This window comes from Ailuropoda melanoleuca, chromosome 2, assembly GCF_002007445.2.
Source record: "Ailuropoda melanoleuca isolate Jingjing chromosome 2, ASM200744v2, whole genome shotgun sequence".
NCBI classification, from domain to species: domain Eukaryota; kingdom Metazoa; phylum Chordata; class Mammalia; order Carnivora; family Ursidae; genus Ailuropoda; species Ailuropoda melanoleuca.
The window spans coordinates 190,927,443-190,935,368 of NC_048219.1; the positions used below are offsets into that span (position 1 = coordinate 190,927,443).

The window sequence follows — 7,926 nt, forward strand, 5'->3', positions numbered from 1 at the left end:
GATCCCAGGGTCCTGGGATCAAGCCCCGCTTTGGGCTCCCTGCTCCACAGGGAGCCTGCTGCTCCCTCTGCCCCTCCCCCTACACTCATTTTCTCCCTCTCTCTCTCTCTCAAATAAATAAATAAAAAATCTTGAAAAACGAGTTTCCAGTTCCTGTTCACTGACAGACCTAGAAGCAGGAACTCTCCTGTACAAATGAACACACACATCACACATTCTTTTTTTTTTTTTTAAGATTTTATTTATTTATTTGACAGAGAAAGAACAAGAGGGGAGAGCAGCAGGCAGAGGGAGAGGGAGAAGCAGGCCCCCCGCTGAGCAGACAGCCCCACGCAGGGCTCCATCCCAGGACCCTGGGATCATGACCTGAGCCAAAGGCAGACGCTTAACCGACTGAGCCAGCCAGGTGCCCCTGTGTTCTTGTTTTCAAGCTGTCATTCACCACGAAGGGAGCCAGGACTCCTTGCAGAAATGGTTAATTCTAGGTCTGGGGCTAAAAATGTACAGCGTGAGCCCAGAATATCTTGTGGTGCCAAAGATAAATTGTGATCCCGCGCAAGGGCTGCAGGAGCTGAAGGACTCACGCTGCTCCGTGCGGGGCTACGTGAACACCAAAATGGATAATGATGGTGTCAGGTTATCGCACATTTTTTTTTAAATCCATGAATCCACAGTGATTTTTAGGGAAAGAGCTGGGGGACATTCCAGCTCGTCAAGGTGGAGGAAGAAAAGAATGAACCACCACCACTTTCACCCCCCCTTGTGGTATTTGATTCGGGCAAGCCTGGCTGCCGATGGCTCAGCCATTTAGGGGAACGGGCCATTCAGTCGAGGCCAGGCCCACGTGAGAATCCCACGAGCTACTTCGTAATCGCAAAGGAGAAAATGGAGACCATCACTCAGCATCACCAAGAGGGCACAACCTGACATTATCTTCTCTCTGATGTGATTCAAGTAGCAGTACGCACTATCACCTAGGTCGTACTCTTGCCCAACGTAGTAAACCTGAATGTAGCCATGAGTAAATAACCAGATTAATTCGGCATGGGGGACATCCCACACGCCAACTGGCCAGGACTCTTCAAAAGAGCCAAGGTCACCAGAAAAACCAATAGGCACAGCAACGACACAAAGGTGACAGACTATCTGACATCCTGGGAGATTAAAGAGACATAACCAAATATCATACGGGAAACTCGACTGGATTCTGGATAGCAGAAAAAAAATCCAACTTTAAATGACATTTGGGGGACAATGGTAGAGATTTGAATACTGATGGTACACTGGATGCTATTATGGTTGTGAAAATGGTATTGTGGTTTTGTGGCACAACATCCTTAGTCGGAGATGCTGAGATATTTAGAAGTGAAGCATCAAGATGTCAGCAACTTGCTTGCAAATGGTTCAGCAAAATAAAAGCATGTAAAACACACAGAGAAAGGGGACGAGAAAGAGAAAGCAAATATGACAAAATGCTAACAGTTGGAGAATCTAGAGGAAGGTGTGTGTGGGGGGGGGGAATTTAATGTAGTCTTTTTTCAATTTTTCTGTAGGTTTGACAATTTCAAAATAAAATGTCGGCGTGGGGCCAACTGCAGTGTGGACGGAGCGGATTGTAATAGAGCTTGCTGCCGGACCCGAGGCAGGCTGCCACCCACACAGGGAGCTCAGAACAGCTCCCTTAATTGCACTGGACTCACCCTCCTTTGAAGTCTTCCTGAAGGCAGCCGGAAGGGTGTATAGTTCACGTTCCCTGACCCCCTTGCCCCATTCAGCACCCACCATTCACAGACGATCTGAACCCAACACCCTTTGGAAAAGTTTAATGAATGGAAAACACAGCTGGCAAGCACCAGACGAGTGGAGAGGAACAGTCTCCCAACGCCCAAAGCACTGGGATGGGCGTTCCGCTCCCGCGCCAGGTTCCGGGACCTGGGAGGCTTCTGGCTGGGTCCAGCCCTGTGTTCAGGTGGGGGGGGGTTCTCCTTTCTTGTCATCTAGGACACCTGGGGCTATTCCCAAGAGGACCTCAAACTCTGCTGGGGAAGCCTTTCTATTTCTTTCCAGCACCCTGGTTCAACATAGCATTTGCTCATTCATTTACTCATTTATTCAATTATTTGACAAGTATTTCTTGAGCACCAGGCCCTGTTTGGGAGCACTGGGGACACCCCCAGAGAACAAGCAGCTGTGGTTTCTCTTCTCTAGGCAAACTGCAACCATGACAAGGGCCATGGAGGGAGGAACAAGGAGCCAACAGAGCTGGTAAGGGGAAAGCTGCTGAGGTGACATTTTAGTGACAGTAAGAAAAACACTCTGGGGCTCTGGGGCTGGGATGGGTTTGGGGGACAAAAAGGAGGAAGGGGTCAGGGGACGCTCCCAGGGTTCTGACTTGTATAACTGGCTAGATGGTTGTAGCCTCAAAGGGACATCCTGGAAAAGGCCAGCAGTGAAGGGGGGTGACCAACATCCACACAGCCCACTGCACGACAGTCAGGCACATAGAGGGGAGGCATGGCCGAGCTGTGGACCTGTGAGTCATCACGGAGGCTGTGTGGCCGGAGCCTGCCCTGCTCCTCCGGAAACCTCCCCCACCACTGCCAGACGGACACACGTGAAAATCTTCAGTCCTGTGCAGTCTTCTTTGAGTTCGCTCATCTTTGTTCTCAGAAGCAGACTCTGGGCAGCATCTCCTATCCTGACGGCCAGGCTCCTCTGGCTTGCTGGCTGGAAGGATGCCTTTCCTTCCTCCCCTGGAAGCGAGGTTGGTGGGGATGTGAAGGAGGGGAACAGCTTGGGGAACACACGTACTTACACTCTCTGTCACACACACACACGCACACACTCGTGTGCACCATTCTGTTTCTCAGGATTTGCTCACCCGCAGGTGTCTGATTCACTCTGTAAAGCTTGGGGATCATTATATTTACCCAAATTTGGAGGAGGAAAGACTCAGTATTTGTACTGGAGAACAGGACCTGTCTCTGCTAGACTCCTGCCCCCTGGTTTCCTAAATACAAGAAATTCTTGGTGCGAGCACATTTCACGTGGAACAAGATGAGGGGACCTTCTCACTTGCAACAAGATGAGGGGACCTTCTCACTTGCAGGTGGACATGGAGCAAAATGGGACAAAATCGGGCACATGTGGAAGAGTCTCAGGAGTGCAAACCCCCAGGAATTCTTAGAAGATGTGCGTTGGGATGTGTAGTCATTTCCTGGAGTTCCTGCAACGAATGACCATCAACTTCGTAGCTCACAACCACAGCAACTGAATGTCTTGCCACTCGGATGGCTGCAAGTCCAAATGCAGGGTGTCGGCAGGGCCACACTCCCTGTGGAAGCTCTAGGGGAGACCCTGCTCCTGCGTCTCCCAGCGTCGGGGGCTCCGGGCGTTCGCTGGCTGATGGCTGCGGCACTCCAGTCTCTGCTTCAACGTTCACACGGCCTTCTCCTCTTCTGTCTGGGTGTCTCTCCTCTGTGTGCCTCTCGTGAGGACACCTGTTGTTGGATTTCGGGCCCATCCAGGTAATGATCCCATAGACAGATCTCCACATCTCCAGGTCCTCAGCTGTGTCTGCAAAGAGCCTTTTTCCAAATTAGGTCACGTTCGCAGGTCCCGCAAACTCTAATGTGGACGTATCTTTTGGGGGCCACCATTCAACCCACTACAGGATGAGACTCTCACAGGACACGGGGGACGGGAGGTAGCGGTTAAGCTTTCTTTCTTTCTTTCTGGCATGGTACTGGCAGCTTGTGGTCAGGGCCACTCATACCAGAACTGCGCTGAGAAACCCATCACTCCCTCGGGCTCTCGCCACTTCTCAAGAATAAAACAGAAGGCATTCTGGGAAATGCTTCTGGGCCCCAAACCCCTTCCCAGCTATGCAAATGCTACCCCCTCTTCAGGGCCCATTTCCAAGCACCCCCCCCCATTTTGCCAGTCACCCCAGGCCCCAGCTAGCTCGTCTTCCAGTGGACTCTATGACCTTGGGTCTTGCTCTTGTTTGACCCCCTGGACAACATTTGCTAGCTGCCCACTTTATGCGGGACCCAGGCTTCCGAGAAAACCCATTTGGCCTTAACCCTGCTAATGGCTTTGGCATGCTAGCCTTGGGCTCTGTTCTGGTAAGCCCCAGATTTCCTGAGGGATGAACAGGAGAGTCAAAGGTCAGTACAAGAAACTAAAATCCCCTGAGCTGAAATCACTCTCTGAGATCACCTTTAAACCACCCAAGAGCCAGATCTTGAGGCTCTAAAGCAAAACTCAGTTTGTTCCCGTGCTCTCTCTAGGTAGGATATTCCTCGCCCTGGGGCAGATCTAGTTTGAAAATGGAGGTGGAGGAGGGAAGAGGGATTTTCCTCTTTTCTCTTTTCCTTTCCAGATTTCACAGTTGGCTTTCCTACATTATGGGCATGTGCATGGCAACACCTGTGTGTTCTTCTTCTCATGACCTTGACCCAGACTCCCTGAGGGCAGAAGGCAGGCCCCTAATCTCCCCCCTTAAATGGGTCAAAGAACAGTTTGTGCAAGGTTGGGCAGAGCAGGTGTGGATAAAGTCACTGAGGCAAAGCAGGGAGGAAGGGGGAGGATGCTCACACCTGTGGCTCTCACTAATCCAAGTGATTCTAAGATACTTTCCCAAACAGAGATTGCTCCCACCAAGAGGAATTCTGGGATGAGCTGGGAATAGAGGGCTTTCTCTTCACCTCATTGTCCAGGTCCAGTGCCTTTCCAGAGAGTCAGTATGCCGGTGCCTGACACAGAGGTCGACACATAGTAGACGCTCATCAAATGTTGACCATTCCAGAGAATTCTCAGGTCTGTCAATCTCAGTCAGGGCCCTGGGGCTCCCTGTATCAGTCAGCGTTCTCCAGAGAAACAGAAGCAATAGGATGGGGAGAGAGAGAGATTTGTTTTAAGGGATTAGCTCACAGGATTCTGGGGGCTGGCAAATCCAACATCAGCAGGGTAAGCTGGAGACCCAGGGAAGAGGGGAGGCTGCAGTTTGAGTCCAAAGGCATTCTGCTGACAAATTCCCCTGCTCTCAAAGGAGGTCAGTCTTAAGGCCTTTGGCTGATTGGATGAGGCCCACCCACATTATAGCAAACGGTCTGTTTTACCCAGTCTACTGATCTAAATTTAGCCTATCTAAAAAATACATTCACAAAAACAACTAGAAGAATATTTGACCAAATATATGGGTGCCATGGCCCCACCAAGCTGACACATAAAATTAACCATCGCACTCCCCAACACCTGCCCCGCCAAGGCCTTCTGGGGATGGCTGACGGTTCGGTTCTCCCTCTCATTCTCTGCCTCTCCCCTCCAGGAGGGGCTGCCCCTGAGGCTCTCCCCTGCCCTGTTCTACCCAAAGAGGTCCGGGTACCTGAACTCCTCTTCCCTGGACCTTCCTCCTTCCAGCCAGGCAGTTCCCAATACTTTGGCAGCTCCCAGAATTACATTCTCCCCCAAAAGTCCCTCTAGATGGAATCAAGGGTTGGTGGCTGTGCCTGGGTGCCTCTCCCTGCCCCCTCCTCCTGTTCCTCCCTCCCCACGCATCACTGCCAGCCTGGACCAGCAGGAAATGAAATTAATCCTTGCCCTCCACCCCAGGGCAAGGACTGAGTCCCTGGGGGCAGTTGAGCTGAGTCAACGAGGAGATACCTTTGGTGGAGCTGGAGGAAAGGGAACAGCACACACAGGAGGGCGCGCGTGGCTGCGTCTCGGTTTCTCCCACGGACTCATCCACAGTCATCAGCAGTTCCGGGAGGGGAAAGGGGCGAGGGGTGTGCTTTGCAGATAGAGCTCCAACTTTGCACCCAGCTCTTCCTGAACCCTTAGCCCTGCCCCTGGGGACTCCTCAGGGCCTCCTGGACCAAAAGCCACGAGGATCCGAGAAGCGGCACTGTTGATCTTTCCCTCTCCCCTGACGCGCCGATCGCGGTCCTCCGGGACCGCAGCCCGACAGCGCCACCTGGTGGTCGGCGTCCCTCAGCCCGCGCCGGGAACCGCCGCGCAGGCCAGGGCCCCCGTGTGCGAGGGCAAAGTTTACGCTGCTGGTGACTTGGCCCCTGCGATTCCAGAAATCCCCGTGCACACCTCTATAATTAATCCTTCTACCACGGCAGGACTCCGCTTGATCCCCCCTTTTTATTTCAAGAGTAGTGTATATTCATCATAAAAACATTGGTAAACAAACAAAATCCCACATAGACCGTTGCTGGATTAAAACAAAACAAAACAAAACAAAAAACAGCACATCCTGTTAAATTTGGATTTCGGATAAACAATGAATAATTGCGTGGGACTTGCTTGTTCTAAAAAATTATTCGCAGTTTATCTGAAATTCAAATTTAACTGGATGCCCTATTTTTTTTTTATTTGCTAAACCTGGCACCTCTATATCCATAACCCAGTTACACTCAAGTTAACACATTGAAGAGTATTTATGCAGCTTAAAAAAAAAAAAAAAAAAAACCCGGGGGCGCCTGGGTAGCGCCATCGTTAAGCGTCTGCCTTCGGCTCAGGACGTGATCCCGGCGTTCGCGGATCGAGTCCCACATCGGGCTCCTCTGCTGGGAGCCTGCTTCTTCCTCTCCCACTCCCCTGCTTGTTCCTTCTCTCGCTGGCTGTCTCTATCTCTGTCGAATAAATAAATAAAATCTTAAAAAAAAAAAAACCTGTATGTACATTGTTTTACCCAAAAAACAGAGAGAGGCTCATAAGGTAGACTGTTCTACAACCTAATTTTTCTATTTAACCACAACCCATGAACGTCTCTTCATACCATCGAATACTCTCTTATAGCCTCGTTTTCCGTGCCAGCATACTATAAGACTCTTACACATCTGGACATCATTATAGTTTCCTGATCCCCTTCTTTTTTTTTGAGGACCCAACTGCCCTGGCCCTTCCCTGGTTCCCAGGAATTCACCCCGGGGCTCGCTCTCCTCTGCCCTTGCGGTAGGAACCAGTCTGAATTCAGCAACACAGGTAAGCAACAAGTGTGCCCTTCCTCAGAGAAACACTGCGACTCAGGCTCAGGGATTAGCCTCTGGGGTCAAAGTCCTCCCTGCTACAGCGCCAGGGCCTTGGACAGGGCCTGGAGCTGCTCCATGGCAGTCTCCTTGATTGCAACGCAGGGCTGGTGATCAGGCAGGGTTATGGGGAGGATTAGTCTTTCTCTTCCTCACAAGATGGCAGCCTCCAGGTGGGCAAGAAATTTCCATGTCTGTCACAGTCACCATCATATCCTGATAGAATATACTTCATACTTGCACATCCCAGGCACTTGAAAAAATATGTTGACCAAATGAGCAAATTTCAGATGCTTTCCCACGGGAGGAAAGAGTGTGACTGTTCACTCTGGGGGAGATCGTGCAAGGCTGTTAGGATCTGTTATAAGAGAAACTGAGGCGTCTTAAAAACGTTAAGCGTTTATTTGAGCAAAAAATCAACTCACATTGGGCAGTGCTAACCTGGAAGTGGTGGGGGCACTTAGCTGGTCAAAGCCACAGGGAAGACAGACAAAGTGCAGAAGCAGAGAAAGGAAATTATTTGATTGAATGTAGTTGAAAGTCTCGTTGGCTGTTCGTTGTTGGTTGTCCTTAACATTTTGATTCCTCCACCATGGGGCATTTACTGGCTTAGGTTTTGGTTTGCTGACATAGGCTGCCACAGCACTAGAGACACATCAGACTAATGGCTTCCTTGTTGAATCATTTGAACAGATCTGACCTGCGTTCTAACCACAGGTTCCTGAGCAGTCCGATTAGCCTACCCGGCCTCTCCCCCAAAATAACACAGCTCCCACACTTGCAGCTCCGGTAACTCAGTCAGTAGCTTTGTGAGCTCCTTCTGCCACAGAAAAGGGAAGTCTGTCCAATGCCTGGTGGGCTTCCAGTGAGACAGTCCAGACTTGGA

At 50.7% G+C, this 7,926-nt stretch overlaps 1 long non-coding RNA gene across 1 annotated transcript; it reads right to left on the reverse strand.

The window, feature by feature from the left end:
* Nucleotides 1-331: 331 nt before the first annotated feature.
* Nucleotides 332-5,934, reverse strand: LOC117801153. Its single transcript, XR_004623661.1, has 3 exons — nt 5,668-5,934; nt 4,710-4,871; nt 332-3,576 (listed from the first exon to the last, which is right to left on the reverse strand). It is a non-coding gene; the product is annotated as an uncharacterized LOC117801153 (long non-coding RNA).
* Nucleotides 5,935-7,926: the final 1,992 nt, after the last annotated feature.